The sequence below is a fragment of the Phaseolus vulgaris genome, chromosome 3 (assembly GCF_051622355.1).
Source record: "Phaseolus vulgaris cultivar YP4 chromosome 3, ASM5162235v1, whole genome shotgun sequence".
NCBI lineage: Eukaryota > Viridiplantae > Streptophyta > Magnoliopsida > Fabales > Fabaceae > Phaseolus > Phaseolus vulgaris.
The window spans coordinates 17,368,873-17,389,588 of record NC_143500.1 but is presented as its reverse complement, the minus strand read 5'-3'; the positions used below and the strand labels follow the sequence as shown (position 1 = coordinate 17,389,588).

General features: G+C 34.1%; 1 pseudogene; it reads left to right on the top strand.

Moving 5' to 3' along the window:
• Positions 1–10,616: 10,616 nt before the first annotated feature.
• LOC150028726 (secreted RxLR effector protein 161 pseudogene) lies at positions 10,617–11,378 on the top strand (annotated as a pseudogene).
• The last annotated feature ends 9,338 nt before the right edge of the window (positions 11,379–20,716 follow it).

Sequence of the window (20,716 nt, the reverse complement as noted above, 5' to 3'; positions counted from 1 at the left end):
ATTGTGCTCCCTTCAATCATATTAAGTATAGATTCACTCAAACAACAATAAGAAAGATATGAAGTGATGACTCTTGAAATTTGGTGAATTCATGTGACATCCCACATATAATATAAATTTCTCCTTCAAAATATATTTACATTCCACAATTTATATAACAAAATAACTATACATATAGAAAACTAGCATTTTCTTCCTAGATAAAGAAAGCCCACAATAAATTAACTTAAACATGATCAATTCATTCGTTACCTGTGTAGCACAAACACTGACATGGACACTGATAGACACGGACACGGATACAAAGATACGTATTGTTCCTGTCGGTTGACCTGAAACGCCTTCGTGCGCCTCTGTCACTCTTACGTCCAAAATCTCTGCGTTTGCACGTGTCTTTCCTATGATGAATGCCTGAAAACACAAAGACAAAGGGCGCCCTAGAGACCATTTGCACTCCGACGCTTAAGTTAGTTTTAGGGCTAGGAAACACCAAACTGTATAATTGTCACTGTGTATGTTAAGCGGCGCAAATGAATAGCCTACCTTGCCAAGTTTGTTACCTTACTATTTATAGACTGAAACTAGGGTTTCCTCTTTACCCAAAATGGGCTCTAATAAGGCGGGCTCAACATTGTTGTTACCCTACTTTTAGGATAACCTAGTGCGTTGGTTCCTTAACTGGAGTGCAACCTCTAACGGGGTGACCACCTGGGTGCCTCCTCGTGCACCTGATCTCTGGGGTCACCCGCCTCTGGGAGTGTCCTAGTTGTTCACGTGCCATGCATGCAACTCATCTTTGGAACACGACCTTCACAGGTCATATCTTTCCAATGGCTATATACTTGTGTTACGCCTAAACGCGTCATCCACTCTACACTCATGGACCCTCGTGACCTAGGCTTCTCCCTTATTGATAATTGGTGTGTGGTATGGGATCCACCTCTCGTGGCCCAGCTCTACTGTTCGGGTCCCGATGTCCGACCTCTCCACACTGTCTAGTGGCACGTCGGTACATCCTGGCGACCGATGTCTGACCACTCTTTGGCTCCTTAGCGCACGTGCTTCGCGAGATACTGGCCCACGCCGCTCGTGGGACCCCGCTTACGTGGCACCAACATTACCAATGGTCAACGACGCCCAAGGACTACACGTATAATCTCTAAAATATAGAACACGAGGACATGAATTTATATATTATATAATTATGAATTACATAAATTGACAATAAAGATTTATGTGAACAAATATGTTTCAATTTTTTTAGTATCGTGTAAGTGTCGATGTCCGATACGTGTGTCCAACATGGACACGACAGTTACGAGAAATGTCCAACCCTCATAATTCATTACAATTTTCTATTATAGCTATATTCTCCAATCGAATACTTAAAATAATGAAATTTTTTAGAGAATATATTCAAAATTCCATATTAATTAGATATATAATGAGTTAGACTTAATTTTATTTTTTAAGATGATATACCAATTTATTTTAATGAGATTTTATTGATTTATTATGTCACCAAATATTTAGCTTCATGAGTTAGATTTAAAATATTTTTTAACATAATGATTTATATCATAATACATTTCAAATTAAAACAATCTCAAAATTAATTATAAAATTTGAAACTCTTTTCAAATTATTTAATAATAAAATAACACTAAAAATAAAAAATAATATTATAATAAAAACAGGTCTTCGTTTTTTTTTTCTATCAACTATGTTTCATTTTCATATATTTATTCCACTTTCTTTTTCACCCATGTGCTTTTTCTAACTGATTTGGCACTTGTGTGGAACTGTGTGGGCTATCCCACCTAATCGGTCAGAAGGAAACAAGTCAATCTCATTACTCGCCGTCAACGGTAGTTTTCAAATTAAGAAAAAAGGGAAGCAGTTTATCAATTAAAAAAATAGAGTTTAATTTTTTTTATATAAAACATGATTTTAAAATATTAGTACCTAAACTATTTTCTTTAAACAACACTTAAGACAGTTTAAAGATTATTTAGCGAATTACAATCTTAAGCCTTAATTAGTTTGTTTACAAATTTTAATCACGTTACCCGGAAATAGAAACAAACAAGTGGGAAGAAATAAGTTGATGGTTGTGGTATTGTGGCGAGCGGAGAGAATTTCATTCCGTGTAAAATTAAGAAAAGGCCAAATGGAAAAACAAAATACCACGTTGGATTGGAATGCCAACAAAGTGACGAGGTTTATGATATATTTTGTATAATAGTTGAATATGGCGAAAGATGTCGAAAAACTAGTTATATCAAGTTCGGACACTCATATTAAATTACACTTGTATGACACTTATAGCACTCCGTAAAGTGTCTAGTTTAAAAAATATTTGTTAGATTTCTGACAATTCTAGTATAGTTCTAACATAATTTTTAAAAAAAATATTAATTTTATAAAAATTCAAATTTTATTGTATAAATTGTTATTATGATTATAAAAATAAGAAACAAATCTTTGTGAATCAGTCATGAAAAACATCTTTTTGTTCCAAAAAATAATCTGGAACATACTTGTGCACATAAATATTTATTGTCAATTTATATAATTCATAATTATATAATATATAGATTTATATTCCTGTGTCTTACATTTTAGAGATTTTACGTATCTCCGTGTTTGTGTATATGTCGTATCAGTGTCCGTGTTACCTAGATAGTTACTTGCCCGTGTTACATAGATAGTTACTTGTTGATAAAAAAAATGATGTTTTAGTTTTATAATGAAAAACTTAAAAAATTGATATCTTAAACTTATTTTTTTTTATGAGTTGTGTGAGGCATCATAATATATGAATATAATATTTAGAATAAACAGAAAGGGGGGAAAAGGGGAGAAAGTGAGGGAGACAGAGGAGTGGCTTAGAACCGAAGGTTGTGGGGGGTCCCAGTGAAGTCGAGGGAAGTCGAAAGTAGATAAGATAGGGTTAGGGATGAAGAAGTATGAGAATAGAGAGAAGAAAGAATAAAAAAGAATTATCCTAAAAATAAAGGTACTGCTAGTTAAGGCAATGCTCCATGCATGGATCCCACAGAATGAAAAACTGAGTGAAATGAATTTGAGATGGAAGTTTGAACAACATAACACAACAGAGATTGTAATGCCTACGCCATCCAAAGTGGGAACCCTTCTTCTTCTTCTTCTTCTTCTTCTTCTTCTTCTTCTTCTTCTCCCTCCACACAAATGCAACCTTTCCCTGCCTCCCTCCATCTCTCTACCATATTCCACAACACCATCTCAATTATTACCTATCTTAGTAAAATATTTATTATCACTTTATTCCATAACCTTGTAAGGGAATATGTGTGGTGGGAATTAAATTTATGTGTTCTAAATTACATATGTTAATTTCACTCATAAATCACCATAATATAATATTATAAACAATAATGAATACTCAGGGAAAATAGTTTTATTTACAACAAGTGTTATGTTTACTTTTATATGATAAGATGTTATTTTAAGATATTATGTTGTTATGTTTATGTTTATATGATAAGAAGTTATTTTAAGATATTATTCTGGTAGAACGTAATATGTGTAGATGTATTATTTTAGTTTTTAATTTTAATTAATTATATATAAGTTCACTTAATAAATAAAATATCAATATTGTTATAAAATGAAAATATTTTTAAATAAAAGTTCATTACAATTTAACTTAACCATCTTAGTATCGTTATTAAAACAAAATAAAATATAATCATTAATATATATAAATATTACTATTTATCACCACCACAAGGTAAATTATGGAGTAGAATATTTTCTTGATATAAAATTTCAAAAAAAGTAATATTAATTTTTTATCTTTGTTTAAATATTGTCATTACATAGTTATCTATTATCACAAAACTCAGTGTAAGATAATAGAAAACAATATTATAGAAAATATCATTAAATTAAATGCATTAAATTTTGTCACATCAAAGAACAGCATATCAATTCTTGTCTTATCAAAGACTTTTCAGTTCAAAAAGTCTCACCAAAGTTCACAACTTTCCATTATCATTATCAACATAATATACACTCAATCACAAATAAACAAGATTGGATAACTTTCTAAAAGACAAGTATGGAGTAAGTTTAACACTTAATCTATAACTAAAGTCTCCATCCTTAATACATATACTTAACAAAGTTCTATGCAAAAATAAACACTAAACCACAAACAAACAATACTAACGCTTTATCATAATCTAATTCACAAATAATTTGAAATATTGTCATATCAAATATACTCCAAGTTAATCTTAGAAGGTTACAAATGAGTTTTCAAGTTGTTAAATTTGTATATAAGATAGAAATTAGATTTTTTACTTGTTAATATTAGAATGTTCTAAATGAGTTTTTAAGTTCTTAAATTTGTAAATATAAGATAGAAATTAGATTTTTTACTTGTATAGACTAAAAAGACAAAAGGTCTAGATAGTATTTAGAATTGAAATTGAAATTGACAATAATAAATATTGTTGAAATCTCAATTGTTTCTCCTTACTATTCTCGTACTTACTTTATAGTACTCAATCGTTCTTCCTTACTTTTCATCTACTTGCTCTTTGGTATTTGGTCGCTCACTCTTGGTGCTAGGTCAGGAGTTAACCTGTAGAAGGTTATCCGAAGATCAAGTAAGTACTCTATATTATAACATATAATTGATAAAAGTGTATCTTACTACTTTGTAGAAGGCTTATTTATAGTTTGGTAGTGAGCTATTTGATTCATGAGTCGTATCTGACACATATGTTCAATAAATCAGTGCTAGTTGATTTTTCTGGGTCAAATTTGTAAGGAGGTTACCCTGATTTATAGGATGTTTCTGTTGGAGATCCCACATCGACTAGAGATTAGAGCCTTTCATTGTATATAAGTGGCTGCAAACCTCAACCCTATGAGCCGGTTTTATGGGGTTGAGTTAGGCTTAAAGTCCACTTCGTAATATGGTATCAGAGCCATTTCGAGCCTATCCTATCGAGTATTTGTTGGGCCTATCGTGCCACCCGCTATCGGGCCGCTATCGGACCACTCATAATATATAGTCCCACGCACGAGTTGGCAGTCTCGACGTGAGGGGGGTGTGTTGGAGATCCCACATCGACTAGAGATTAGAGCCTTTCATTGTATATAAGTGGGTGCAAACCTCAACCCTATGAGCCGGTTTTATGGGGTTGAGTTAGGCTTAAAGTCCACTTCGTAATAGTTTCCTTACTTGTCATTTATTTGTCAATTTGTTCTTTATGTGGTTGATCACTCGGTCGGTTAATGATATCAGGTACGTGACTCATTCAAACCCGTAATGTAATTGATCACCTAGTCGGTCAGTAAATGATGCTGCTCATTCGACCCGTTATGTGATTAATCACCGGGTCAGTCAGTTGATGCTGAGTGAGTGACTCATTCAACTCCAACCGATACAAATTTAAAACAATTTTTATACATTAACAAAATTATATTTTAATATATACAAATTCATTCATTATTAGTGTAAGCATATAGTTGATATCTTAACATAACATCTCAATTTATAAGTTCAACACATTTTGTTGAAGCTGGAGGAAGCTTCTTCCCTACCAAGGCTTGATGTGTGTTTGATGAAGAAAATAGCTTGAGTGCTTTGAAGATTGTAATAGGTTTTTAGATTCTTGTATGTAGGTTTGTAAATGTGTAAGGTTGCCTTTTGCTGTATAACCCATCCTAGATGCCTAACCAAGTCTAGATCAAGCACATGATGTGGTTAAATGGTTTTTGAAAAGCTTTTAAAAGTTCTCTTAAAAGTTTTAAATCAGTACAAAAAAATAAATATGTTTTATGGAGAAAGAATCGGTTTATTTCCTCTCTGTTAAAAGGCTTTTCTAAAATTCTGTTAGGGCACCACAGGTAAAGCTTAGTTAGTTATTTCAGTTAAAGCTGAGCTGGCCTGTTTGCTATATTTTAATCTGTTTCACTGTGAAAGAACAGGTTTATTCTTTGGTCAGCTGAAAGGTTTTTGACAAGTTAGTTAGGGCACCAAAGGTACAACTCAGACAGTTATTTCAGTTAGCTGAGTTGGCGGTTTTCACAAAATAAATCTGTTAAGTTCAAAAATGAATCTGTTGTTTTCATAACTGCTTTTCAACTGTTTTTTTGAAAAGAAGTTAGAAACTGTTTTCTATAAAAAGAAAAGTCTCTCTCACATGAAAGAGTGCTGTGCAATTACGTTTTTGACAGAGATCAAACAATTTCCATGTGAGAAGAAGGATTGAAAGATTTTTGAAAGGTTTTCCAAAGAGATTTTCAAGTGTGCTTGTTCTAGGAAACCTTTGATCTTGGTGAAGGTGCTGGTGCAGTTCTGCAGCAAATTGAACTACTGGTTTTGAGTTCTTGCATCTTCTTTTCAGGTGTAATCTTTCCTTTATTCTGGTTTGTAAAGGTGTAAGTGTTAGTCACTCCTTGATAGGGTTTCTTGGAGTGCAAGGTGTGCTGAAATAGGGTTTTTTCAGCATTGATTGTGTTGTTCTTGTAGTGTTCAAGAACTGGTGTGTTTGTAAGTAATTGGCACTGTTTTTAGTGGATTCCACCTTGGGGTAAGGTGAGACTGGACGTAGCTCTGTATGAGTGAACCAATATAAAAACTTGCGTGCCTTTTCTTCTCATCCCTGCACTCATTTCTGGTTTTGCTTAATTCTGTCAAGAACTAAATCTGTTCTTTTGAAATTGAATCTGTTAATTCTGGGTTTAAGTAAAAACTGTTCTTCCTGATTTGTTAAAGCTTTCTAATCACAAACAAGGCAGTTGTATATGATGGTTTAAGTGATCTGTGAACAAACAGTCCATTCATTAAAATCTGAGAAAGAACCATTCTCCTTAGAACCTTGTGTTGAGTAAATTTGTTTGAATTCTAAGCATAACTGTATTCTTCATCCTCATAATAATCAGCTGATCTAACTCAGTTGTAATTCTCTGTTAATCACAATTTTACATTGAACAAATTCAAATTGTGCTAGACTGCTGTGAAGAATCAATCTGTTTCATGTAAAAACAATCTGTTCTTTTTGCCTCTGGTATACTGAAAATTGTGTGTTCCTGCGAAAATTTTATAAGCTCAATTCACCCCTCCCCTCTTGAACTTAGACACTAATAGACCCAACAATTGGTATCAAGAGCTAGGGCTTGTATTTTGCTCAAGTGTGTGCATGATGTCTGAGTTTAAAATGCCTTTTGCTGAAGGTGCGTCTATTAATAGACCTCCTATGTTTGGTGGTGTTAACTATGCTTTCTGGAAAATCAGGATGAAGATCTTTATGGAGTCTATTGACATGGGAATCTGGGATGCAGTGGTCAGTGGACCTTTTATACCTATGCAGGTTGTCAAAGATGAAACAATAAAGAAGCCGTGGTCTGAATGGAGTGAAACCGAGAAGAAGAAGGCCCAATTTGACTCCTTAGTCAAGAATATCATCACCTCTGCACTGAATATGGATGAGTTCTTTAGAGTCTCTCAATGTAACTCAGCAAAGGAGATGTGGGATGTACTAGAGGTGACTCATGAAGGAACTGATGATGTGAAACGGGCAAGGAAGCACTCACTAATTCAGGAGTACGAGCTGTTCAGAATGCAATCTGAAGAAAGTATTGCAGATGTGCAGAAACGATTTACACACATTGTAAATCACCTCACTGGCCTTGGTAAAGTCTTTGATAAGGAAGAGCTTAACATAAAGGTACTAAAATGTCTTGATAGGAGCTGGCAGCCTAAGGTAACAACAATCTCAGAATCCAGAGATTTATCCAAGATGTCCACTGCTGCACTTTTTGGAAAGCTGATAGAGCATGAAATAGAGCTGAAAAGATTGAAAGAACAAGAAACTGTGGAGAAGAAGGCCAAAGGAATTGCTCTGAAAACTACCATGGAACATGATACAAGTGAGGAAGAAGTTGATCCTAAACATGATGAGACCGTGAGTCTGCTCACCAGAAAATTCAGCAGGTTTCTTAGAAAGAAAAACCGTGACAGAACTCAGCAAAGAAAGAGGTATTCCAAACAACCTATTGATTCAAATTCTTCCAATTACACGTGCTTTGGATGTGGTAAACCAGGTCATATAAAAGATGATTGTCCAAACAATCAAAATAAAGAAAAATCAGCACGCAAGAGGAGTGACAAAGGCAAAGGTAGAAGAGCATACATCTCATGGGAAGAAAATGATGTATCCTCATCTAGTAATTCCTCAACTGAAAGTGAAAAAGCAAATCTGTGCTTCATGGTGAATGATGAAGGATCTAACTCTGACTCAAAAAACAGCAGGAGAAACCAGTGGTATCTTGACAGTGGCTGCTCAAAGCACATGACTGGTGATGTGACTCAGTTCATAAATCTGAAACTCAAAGCTGAAGGGCATGTCACATATGGAGATAACAATAGAGGAAAAATTCTTGGAAGAGGAGATGTTGGTACTAAAGACTCAACCACTATTGAGAATGTATTGTATGTTGAAGGGCTAAAACATAGTCTTCTAAGCATTAGCCAGTTGTGTGACAAGGGATACAAGGTCAATTTCGAAGCCAACACTTGTACAATTTCAAATGAAATTTCTGGTAAGGTGCTGTTCACTGGAAAAAGGGTAAATAACATCTATCTCTTAGATATTATAAAGAGTTGTTCTGAAAACGAGTGTTTGTTGTCCAAAAATGATGAGTCATGGTTGTGGCATAGGAGGCTAGCTCATATTCACACAAATCACTTGAATAAGCTAAGGTCTAAGGAACTTGTTTCTGGTTTACCAAACATAAAGTTTCAAAATAACAGATTGTGTGATGCTTGTGTAAAGGGAAAACAGATTAGAACTACCTTTAAGTCAAAAGATATGATTTCTACAAATAAAACTTTGGATGTTTTGCATATGGACTTGTTTGGACCATCTAGGACTGCTAGCTTAGCTGGAAATTACTATGCTTTGGTGATTGTAGATGACTTTTCAAGATATACAAGGACTTTGTTTCTTGCTTCTAAAAATGATGCATATAAAGCCTTTAAGAAACTAGCTAAGGTTCTGCATAATGAAAATGAAAATAGGATAAAACAGATTCGTAGTGATCATGGAGGAGAATTTCAAAATGCAAAGTTTGATAAATATTGTGAAAAACATGGAATCATACATAGTTATTCTGCTCCTAGGACACCCCCAACAAAATGGTGTTGTTGAAAGAAAGAATAGATCACTAGAAGAGTTAGCTAAGACTATGCTAAATGAATCTGGTTTACCTAAATATTTTTGGGCTGATGCTGTATACACTGCTTCTTATGTGCTTAACAGAACATTGATTAGACCAATTCTTAAGAAAACTCCCTATGAACTGTATAAAGGTAGGAAGCCTAGCATTAGTCATCTTAGGGTGTTTGGCTGCAAATGCTTTGTCTTAAATAATGGTAAAGATAATCTGGGGAAATTTGATCCTAAATCAGATGAAGGAATACATATTGGATATGCTATAAATGGTCATGCTTATAGAGTGTATAACAAAAGATTGCTTGCAGTTGAAGAATCTATACATGTTGTATTTGATGAAACCGATTTTTCTGTGCCCAAATCTGTTCTGGATGAACCTGGTATGGATGATTTAAGAACCATTATGCAACAGAATCAATCTAGTGAGCTTGATACAACTAATTCAAATTCTATCAAAGAATCTACTGTGAATGCAGGATTGCCTAAAGAATGGAAGACTCCAAGGGATCTCACTCTTGACAATGTAATTGGTAAAATTTGGAAAGGAGTCTCAACAAGGAATTCACTCAACAATTTCTGCAGAACAGTAGCTTTTGTGTCACATATTGAGCCTAAAAGTCTGGAAGAAGCACTGCAAGACAACAATTGGATAACAGCAATGCAGGAAGAGCTGAACCAGTTTGAATACAATGAAGTGTGGACTTTGGTTCCAAGAAAGCATGAGATGAACATCATAGGAACCAAGTGGGTGTACAGGAACAAGATGGATGAACATGGAGCTATCACTAGAAATAAAGCAAGGCTGGTTGCTAAAGGTTATAATCAAGAAGAAGGTATTGATTTTAGTGAAGCCTATGCACCAGTAGCACGTCTTGAAGCTGTCAGATTACTTCTAGCATTTTCCAGCATACAAGGTTTCAAGCTGTTTCAAATGGATGTCAAGAGTGCATTTCTAAATGGTTACATCAATGAAGAGGTGTTTGTATCTCAGCCTCCAGGTTTGAAGATCACAAAAATCCAGAACATGTGTACATGCTTAAGAAGGCCTTATATGGATTGAAGCAAGCACCTAAGCAATAGTATGAAAGGCTAAGCGAATTTCTGCTCTCTCAAGGATATAGCCGTAGCAATTCTGATAAAACTCTCTTTATAAAGAAGAAAAAAGAAGATATTATACTTGTGCAAGTCTATGTAGATGATATTATCTTTGGATCCACAAATGAAGAGATGTGTGAAGACTTTGTGAAAACCATGAAAAGTGAGTTTGAGATGTCAATGTTAGGAGAAATGAATTTCTTCCTTGGACTACAAGTTAAGCAACTCAAGGATGGAATTTTCATAAGCCAAGAAAAATACTGCAAGGAACTGCTTAAGAGGTTTGATATGGACCAATGCAAAGCAATCAACACTCCTATTTCAACAAGCTGCCAGCTGGATCAAGATTTTGCAGGAAAATCAGTGGATCAAACCAAGTATAGGGGTTTAATTGGTTCCTTATTATACCTAACTGCTAGCAGGCCTGATATTATGTTTGCTGTGTGCTTATGTGCTAGATATCAATCTGATCCAAAGGAATCACACTACAATGCAGCAATGAGAATTTTGAAATACTTGCAAGGATCTAAAGATGTTGGATTATGGTATCCTAACAATGTATCTTTAAGCTTGACTGGTTTTTCAGATTCTGATTTTGCAGGTTGCAAAGTTGATAGGAAGAGCACAAGTGGGACTTGTCACATGCTTGGATCAAGTCTAATCTCTTGGCATTGCAAGAAGCAAGCTTGTGTTGCTCTCTCCACAGCAGAGGCAGAATACATAGCTGCTGGAAGTTGTTGTGCTCAAACCTTATGGCTAAGGCAACAACTAAGTGATTTTGGAATTCTGTTAAACAAGATCCCTATAAACTGTGATAATACTAGTGCCATAAATCTGTCTAAGAATCCTGTCATGCACTCAAGGACTAAACATATTGAAATTAGACATCACTTTTTAAGAGAACATATAGCTAATGGAACATGTGATATACAATTCATTGGTACTGAATTTCAACTAGCTGATCTATTCACTAAACCACTTGCTAAAGACAGGTTTTACTTTCTTCTAAATGAATTGGGTATTATTAGCTTAAATTGTCCTCTGCAGTGAAAATTTCAATCTGTTGTTTTATGACTTAACATGTTTTGTTCCCTGTTTCAGAAATCACAGCTCTGACTAGGAAAGAGAAAGATTTACTTTTCTCTCTCTCACTTTATTGTTGACTGCTTTTACGGTTATTGACCAGCAGGTCTATGCCAATTAATGTGTGGGTATCCTAACTAATTGGATTTTGTGTAGATGCAACAGATTTGATGTGCCAAAATCAGGTTCCAAGATATTCTTACGTGAATCCACACCTGAACCTGCTGCACCATTGGAATAAAATCTGTAGCATATCTGAGAGATTTTATTTTCCTTCAAAATTCATAATTTCCAAAATCTGATCAAATTGCCCTTCGTTAAAATCTGTGTTTTTCAAAATTTGGTTTAATGATTCTATATAAACCTAGCACAAATTAGCTTTTCTCTCACACCTTCTCACTTGTGCTATAAGCTGTCCAGGTTCACACTTGCTTCACCACAGGTTTCGTTTCTGTTTTGAGTGTTAATCTGAATTGCAATTTTTTTTCTAGCTAGAATTGTATATTAATAAACTGGTGCAGGTAAAAACAGATTGAGCATGGCATCCTCATCACACAGAAAGAAGAAATCCAAGGAGCAATCCAGCAGCAACCAAGGCATTCTGGAAAAATGGTTTGCTGGAGATGCTGAAGCAATGACAAGGTACATCCATGAGACAAGCAGGAAGCAAGTCAATGCGCCCAAAGTGCTGGAATTTTCTTGGCTGAGAGAAGAAAATCTGACTGAAGCAAAAACCTTGCTCAAGCATCAAAAGCTGAAGAACTTCCTAGAAATGACTGGAAATGTCTATCCAGACTTGGTGAAAGTATTCTACAGCAACTTGGTTCAAGATGGAAAAAATCTGGTCTCCCATGTGAAAGGTGTGAAGCTGAAGATTACAAGAGAAATATGGAGCAATGTGGGAGGAATCAAGTACTCTGGAATGAAGGTAAGCAAAGGGAACACTGCTGGAATTCAGGGATTCAACAAGATGCAGTTTTACAGAAGTTGTGTGAGGAATCCTACTGAACCAGTGGCTAGATTCCATGCTGGAAATCTCACAATCATTCCAAGATTCCTTGCCTACATCATTGTTTGGCAGCTTACTCCAAGAGGAAGTAATCATGCAACTCTCCATGAAGAGGACTTGATTTTGCTGTACTGCATCATGAATCAACTCAAGGTAAATTGGGTGAGTACTATGGTAGAGCATATGCTCAAATCCACAAGTTTACCAGACTATCGCTTTCCATATGCAATTTTTGTGTCAAAGCTAATTGATTACTTTGAAGTTGACACTACAAATGAAAGAAATGACACAATTAAGGCAGCAAGTGAAATAGACAACTCCACTGTCCTCAAGATGGGCTTTCAAAAGGAGGATGACAACTGGGTATTTAGAAGGAATGCTGCAAACAGGGCTGAAAATGAAGCAGCTGATCCAGAAAATGAAGAAGAAAATGTTAATGGAGTGCAGAACATGGATGCATCACCAGGGCACTCTGCTGGACATGAAGATGTTGCTGCTACAAGCCAAAATGCAATGGTTGCATATGAGGCACCTGAGTACAGAGGTGAACCTCTGTCTATGTTTGAAAGACAAGTGCTAAGCAGGCTGGACACACTCACATATGAGCAGAAGGCACACTATGAAATGACTTACGCCAGGTTTCAACACTTGGATGACCAACTTGAAGGAGTTCAAGTGCAGCTAGCCGAGCTTTATTACAACAACAAGTGATCCTTTTTCTAAGTCTTTATCTTTTATATGATGTTGAAATATTTGGGATTAATCTGTTTTGTCTTTATTCTGCACTGGTTTTTAGTTGATATGTGGTTTGTAATGAACCTCTATGTTGGTTTTATTTGAACTGTTATGTATGGCTATGATCTCTGTGGTATCTTGTGCTCCCATTCTGTTTGATGAATCCAAAGGGGGAGAAGAATAGCCCGGTACAGGTTCTACAGCTGATATTCACAGAGGTTGCTGATATGATTCAGATGTTAAAATCTGCAGGTAGATCAATTCTAAATCTGTTTGTTCTGCCTTGACACCTGTGTATTTTTTTCTAGTATATAGTACTGTACATATTTGGTCATGATCTTTCTTCAAAGTTGTGCAAAGCAAAGGGAATTTGTCTCCATCAAACAGGGGGAGATTGTTGAAGCTGGAGGAAGCTTCTTCCCTACCAAGGCTTGATGTGTGTTTGATGAAGAAAATAGCTTGAGTGCTTTAAAGATTGTAATAGGTTTTTAGATTCTTGTATGTAGGTTTGTAAATGTGTAAGGTTGTCTTTTGCTGTATAACCCATCCTAGATGCCTAACCAAGTCTAGATCAAGCACATGATGTGGTTAAATGGTTTTTGAAAAGCTTTTAAAAGTTCTCTTAAAAGTTTTAAATCAGTACAAAAAAATAAATATGTTTTATGGAGAAAGAATCGGTTTATTTCCTCTCTGTTAAAAGGCTTTTCTAAAATTCTGTTAGGGCACCACAGGTAAAGCTTAGTTAGTTATTTCAGTTAAAGCTGAGCTGGCCTGTTTGCTATATTTTAATCTGTTTCACTGTGAAAGAACAGGTTTATTCTTTGGTCAGCTGAAAGGTTTTTGACAAGTTAGTTAGGGCACCAAAGGTACAACTCAGACAGTTATTTCAGTTAGCTGAGTTGGCGGTTTTCACAAAATAAATCTGTTAAGTTCAAAAATGAATCTGTTGTTTTCATAACTGTTTTTCAACTGTTTTTTTGAAAAGAAGTTAGAAACTGTTTTCTATAAAAAGAAAAGTCTCTCTCACATGAAAGAGTGCAGTGCAATTACGTTTTTGACAGAGATCAAACAATTTCCATGTGAGAAGAAGGATTGAAAGATTTTTGAAAGGTTTTCCAAAGAGATTTTCAAGTGTGCTTGTTCTAGGAAACCTTTGATCTTGGTGAAGGTGCTGGTGCAGTTCTGCAGCACATTGAACTACTGGTTTTGAGTTCTTGCATCTTCTTTTCAGGTGTAATCTTTCCTTTATTCTGGTTTGTAAAGGTGTAAGTGTTAGTCACTCCTTGATAGGGTTTCTTGGAGTGCAAGGTGTGCTGAAATAGGGTTTTTTCAGCATTGATTGTGTTGTTCTTGTAGTGTTCAAGAACTGGTGTGATGGTAAGTAATTGGCACTGTTTTTAGTGGATTCCACCTTGGGGTAAGGTGAGACTGGACGTAGCTCTGTATGAGTGAACCAGTATAAAAACTTGTGTGCCTTTTCTTCTCATCCCTGCACTCATTTCTGGTTTTGCTTAATTCTGTCAAGAACTAAATCTGTTCTTTTGAAATTGAATCTGTTAATTCTGGGTTTAAGTAAAAACTGTTCTTCCTGATTTGTTAAAGCTTTCTAATCACAAACAAGGCAGTTGTATATGATGGTTTAAGTGATCTGTGAACAAACAGTCCATTCATTAAAATCTGAGAAAGAACCATTCTCCTTAGAACCTTGTGTTGAGTAAATTTGTTTGAATTCTAAGCATAACTGTATTCTTCATCCTCATAATAATCAGCTGATCTAACTCAGTTGTAATTCTCTGTTAATCACAATTTTACATTGAACAAATTCAAATTGTGCTAGACTGCTGTGAAGAATCAAACTGTTTTATGTAAAAACAATCTGTTCTTTTTGCCTCTGGTATACTGAAAATTGTGTGTTCATGCGAAAGTTTTATAAGCTCAATTCACCCCTCCCCTCTTGAACTTAGACACTAATAGACCCAACACATTTTCCATTTACTAGTATAATTCACATTTAAAATAATTCAACAACTCGCATATTTAATCCGAACCTAAAATTTATATTATGAACTATACAACATTATATATCATCAATTTAATTCAACACATTTTCCATTTACTAGTACAATTCACATTTAAAATAATTCAACAACTCGCATATTTAATCCGAACCTAAAATTTATATTATGAACTATACAACATTATATATCATCAATTTAATTTAGTATGCACCTAATTGTTATTCTCTATTTTATAACTTAATTCATACTTTTATGTTAGCTTTTCTTATTTTACAATACTTTGCTATTCAAGAAATCTACATTTGAAAAAGAAAATAAGTAAGGATGTTTATAGATCATAAAAGAAAACGAAGAAGAGAATTAAAAATCACATACAATAAAAAAAACTTACCTTGAGTGAATTAAGTTTACTCTCATATGTTTTTAAACTCGTAATTTTAGAGAGAGAGAAAAGACATTTTCCAAAAAAGATAAGTTAAAAGAACTTCAAGAATTTATATATTTTTTAAAACGGAAATTTAAAAAAATTAAAAGTAATATTACGAAATAGAACAGAGATGAATAAAACAGAACAAAAGATGAACAAAAGAGTAAAAGGAAGGTAAAAGATATGAGAATGGATATCTCTATTTTCTTGTTATTCAAATCAAAACAAATGGCCTGAATATATACCAGTAGTACACTCATTCTAGGTTTAACTAAAGAGGGAAATAATCAATAATTAAATACTAGAATCATAACACACAAAGACAAAATAAAGGTTATTTATCTTTATAAAGAGAAACAACTGATAATTAGAAAAAGGCACCAAATTATTCTCTTATATAAAGAGAAACAACGGATAATTAGAAAAGACATCCAATTAATATTAGGATCCTTCTTCTATAACTCTGGTATCCGTATCCTTTAATACCCCGCCACAAGCTGGGGAGCAAATATTGATGAGACCCAGCTTGGAACAAATATTCTTAAAAGATTGAGGACTTAAAGCTTTGGTATAAATATCAGCCAGTTGCTCTGTGGTGGAAATGGGAAGCAAATGGATGAGACCCTTTTTTAATTTTTCCCGGACCACGTGACAATCTATTTCTCTATGTTTTGTACGCTCGTGAAACACTGGATTTGCTGCAATGTATCTTGCTGAGTCATTGTCACAGTATAAAAGAGATGGTTGCTCAAAAGGAACTTTGAAATCTTGAAGAAGATAAGTTAGCCATTGAATTTCACATGTAACAGTGGCCATTGCCCTGTATTCAGCTTCACAAGAACTCTTTGATATTGTTCCTTGCTTCTTTGATTTCCAAGATATGAGAGAATTCCCAAGATACACACTAAAATCAGACACTGATTGTCTTGAATCACTGTAGGTGCCCCAATCACTATCACAAAAGGCTTTGAGATGAACATAGGTAGTGGAAGAGAAAAATAGACCAAGACTTGGAGCCCCTTTGATATATCTGAGAATTCTAATCGCTGCATTATAGTGAGCAATTATAGGCTTAGCAAGAAACTGAGAAAGTTGTTGCACAGAAAATGTTATGTCAGGTCGGGTATTAGTGAGATACATAAGCCTTCCAATCAATCTTCTGTAGGCTTGAATATCTGTGAAAGGAACACTTCCAGTAGAAGAGAATTTCTCATGATTATCAATAGGAGTGGGTGCAGGTTTGTAGGCTAAAAGACCTGCATATGTTAATAATTCCAATGCATATTTCCTTTGATTTACCATTATTCCTGTCTTACTTCTTGCTACTTCTAAACCAAGAAAATATCTTAAATTCCCAAGATCTTTAATCTTGAATGTCTGATTCAAGGCTTGTTAGATTCGAGCAATCTATTCTTTATCATTTCCTGCCAATATTATATCATCCACATATACCAATAATGTTGTAAAAGATCCTTCTGGAGAATTAATGAACAAGGAATGATCATTCATAGATTGAGTATATCCCATATAAAGCCTTTTTTTAGTTTACAAACTTTTCCTGGTGGAATAGAAGTCAATCCAGGAGGAGCAACCATGTATACATCTTCTTTCAAATCTCCATGTAAAAAGGTATTGTTTATGTCTAATTGTTTCAATTCCCAATTATAAATAGAAGCTAAAGAAATAAGCAACCTTATGGTGGTCATCTTTGTTACTGGAGAGAAAGTATCAAGGTAGTCAATGCCTTCTATTTGTGTATATCCCTTTGCCACTAACCTTGCTTTATACCTTTCAATTGTCTCATCAGTCTTATATTTTATTTTGAATACCCATTTGCAACCTATGACAACTTTGTTCTTAGGAAGAAGAGCAGTCTCCCAAGTTTGATTTGACTCTAAAGCAGATATCTCACATTGTATAGCTTTTCTCCAACAGTCATGTTTCACAGCTTCAGAATAAGTGTTTGGCTCAATATGTGAAGAAAGAGGCATAACAAAAGATTTGTAAGAAGGTGATAAATTGCTATAAGACAAAACATAATTCAAAGGATATTTAACTCTTGAAGATGTACTATAAACATTAAGATTACAATGATAATCCTTTAAATACTCAGGTGATCTTTTTATTCTTGTGCTCATTCGGACAGATGGATTTGATTCAAAACTTTGTTCTATATCATGATTTTCATTGAGGTTTTGATCTATATGGGAACAATCTACTTCTGAAACCTCAATTTGTGACTCACAATTATTATCACTGTTGTTTTCAACATTATCACAAAGTGTATTATCACAAGGTGCAAGAATGACTTGTGATGGCTGACTTAAGACAGATTGATCTTCAGCAAACAAAATTTGATCATCAATGTCAGGACTGTTAGTTTCATTACTAGTATCTTGAACCCTTTGGTATGGAAAAACATGTTCATAAAAGACAACATCCCTAGACACAAAAATTTCTCTTGATTGAATATTCAACAAAATATATCCTTTTGTCCCCCTTGGAAAACCAATAAAAACACATTTTGATGCTCTTGGATCAAATTTTCTTCTATTTGTTGACAAAGTGCTAGCATAACATAAAGAACCAAACACCTTTAATCCATTAAAATCTGCATTAGTTTCGAAAAATATTTCATGAGGAGAAGAATAGTTTAAAACATGTGTGAGAAGCATGTTTATAATATGCGCAGCATGTATCACAGAATATGACCAATAAATTTTGGGTAAATGAGATTGTATCATAAGAGCTCTTACTACATCTAATAAATGACCATGTTTCCTTTCAACTATACTATTTTGTTGTGGAGTATTGACACATGATGTTTGATGTATTATTCCTTTACTGACAAAAAAATTAGTCATGAAAAATTCAGTTCCATTATCACTTCTCATTATTTTTATTGTTGTCTCAAACTGTGTTTGAACAAAAATAACAAAATTTTCCAAAACCTTAACAACTTTAGATTTTTGTTTCAAAAGAAAAATCCATGTGTACCTCGAATAGTCATCAACTATGGTCAAGAAATATTTATGACCATGAATTGATGGTATTGAGTATGGTCCCCAAATATCTACATGAATCAAATTAAAACATATTTTTGATTTAGATGTACTAATAGGAAAAGAAAGTCATTTTTGCTTTGCAAAATGACAAACATCACAAACAAAAGATTTCTTATATTTAACAAAAGGAAATTTATTCTTGATAACATCAATACATTTATTTGAAATATGACCTAATCGAAAATGCCAAAGGGTTTCTAGATCACTAGCACTGACATTAACAATATTGATGGTGTGTGTAGATTCAAGGGATTTAATTTGAAATTTCTGGTAAGATGGGATCCTGAGTATATAAAGTCTACCTTGCATCTTAGTAGAACCAATTATTTTCAATGAGTTTTTGTCTTGAATGTGACAACCATTAGAATCAAAGGTAAGAACACAAGATAGTCTATTAATCAATTTTGTTACTGAAAGAAGATTAAAAGTGAAACAAGGAATATACAAAACATTGTTTATGACATGATTTTGATTGAGAAAAACACTTCCAGAATAATTGACAATGACTTAATTTCCATTGGGTAATTTGACATAAATAGGCAATTTGATGATATGAAGTGAAGTAAGTTAAGGATGAACAAATGTGATAAGTAGCACCACTATCAATAATCCAAAAACTAAAAGAAGAAATAGAGTTATTACCAGTTTGTGTTGTCATGTTGGAAGGAATAACAGAGACTTGACTAGAAACATTGTCACTGGATTTGACCTGTTGTAAAAGAGCTAACAATGTTTGATATTGCTCAAGAGTAAAACCAATTTGTTGAGACTCCACTTCTGACTTTGAACCTTCATGATTCTGCTCATTATTGTTAAAATTTGTATTGTGAAAGGCTGCATGATTCTGATGATGGTTCTGATTTTTAAATTTGAAATGAGGTGGAAAACCACGTTTTTTATAGCATGTATAAATGGTATGCCCTATCTTTCCACAATAATTGCAAATTTTGGAAGTATATTCTCTTCCATATCCACCACCCATGTCATTGGTCGTAACATTGTTTTTATAACCTCCTTTGCTATTAGCAATCATTGCCTTGGATTGATCACCAAAAACTTGCCTCTCTTGTTGTGTAATGAGAGAGTAAACTCTATTCAAGGATGAATTATCTGATGAACTAACATGGTAAGGTGAACAAAGATCTTGTGAGGGATTAACAACTTCACCCATAGATAAATGTAGCAACCAGAGCTCTAATCAAAGCTCTGATGCCATATTATGAAATAGACTTTAAGCTTAACTCAACCCCATAAAACTAGCTCATGAGGTGAAGTTTGCACCCACTTATATACAATGAAATGTCCTAATCTATAGTCAATGTGGGATCTCCAACAATATTACGAAGTGGACTTTAAGCCTAACTCAACCCCATAAAATCGGTTCATGAGGTGAGGTTTGCACCCACTTATATACAATGAAATGTCCTAATCTCTAGTCGATGTGCGATCTCCAACACACCTCCCTCACGTCGAGAGTGACAGCTCGTGCGTGGGATAACATATTATGGGTGGTCGATAACGGCCCGATAGCAGGTGGTTTGATAAGCCCAACAAAGACTCGTTAGGATAGACTTTAAATGACTTTGATACCATATTACGAAATAGAACAAACATGAATAAAAGAGAACAAAAGATGAACAAAAGAGTAAAAGGAAGGTAAAAGATATGAGAATGAATATCTCTCTTTTCTTGTTATTCAAATCAAAACAAATGGTCTGAATATATACTAGTACACTCATTCTAGGTTTAACTAAAGAGGAAAAAAATCAATAATTAAATACAAGAATCATAACACACAAAAACAAAATAAAGGTTATTCATCTCTACAAAGAGAAACAACTGATAATTAGAAAAGACACTAAATTATTCTCTTTTATAAAGAGGAACAACGGATAATTAGAAAAGACATCCAATTAATATTAGGATCCTTCTATAACTCTGGTATCCGTATCCTTTAATAAATAAAATAATTTAATATATATATATATATATATATATAACCTTTTTAACCTAATCATTCATAAATTTTAAACCATCTCTTCTAATCCTTA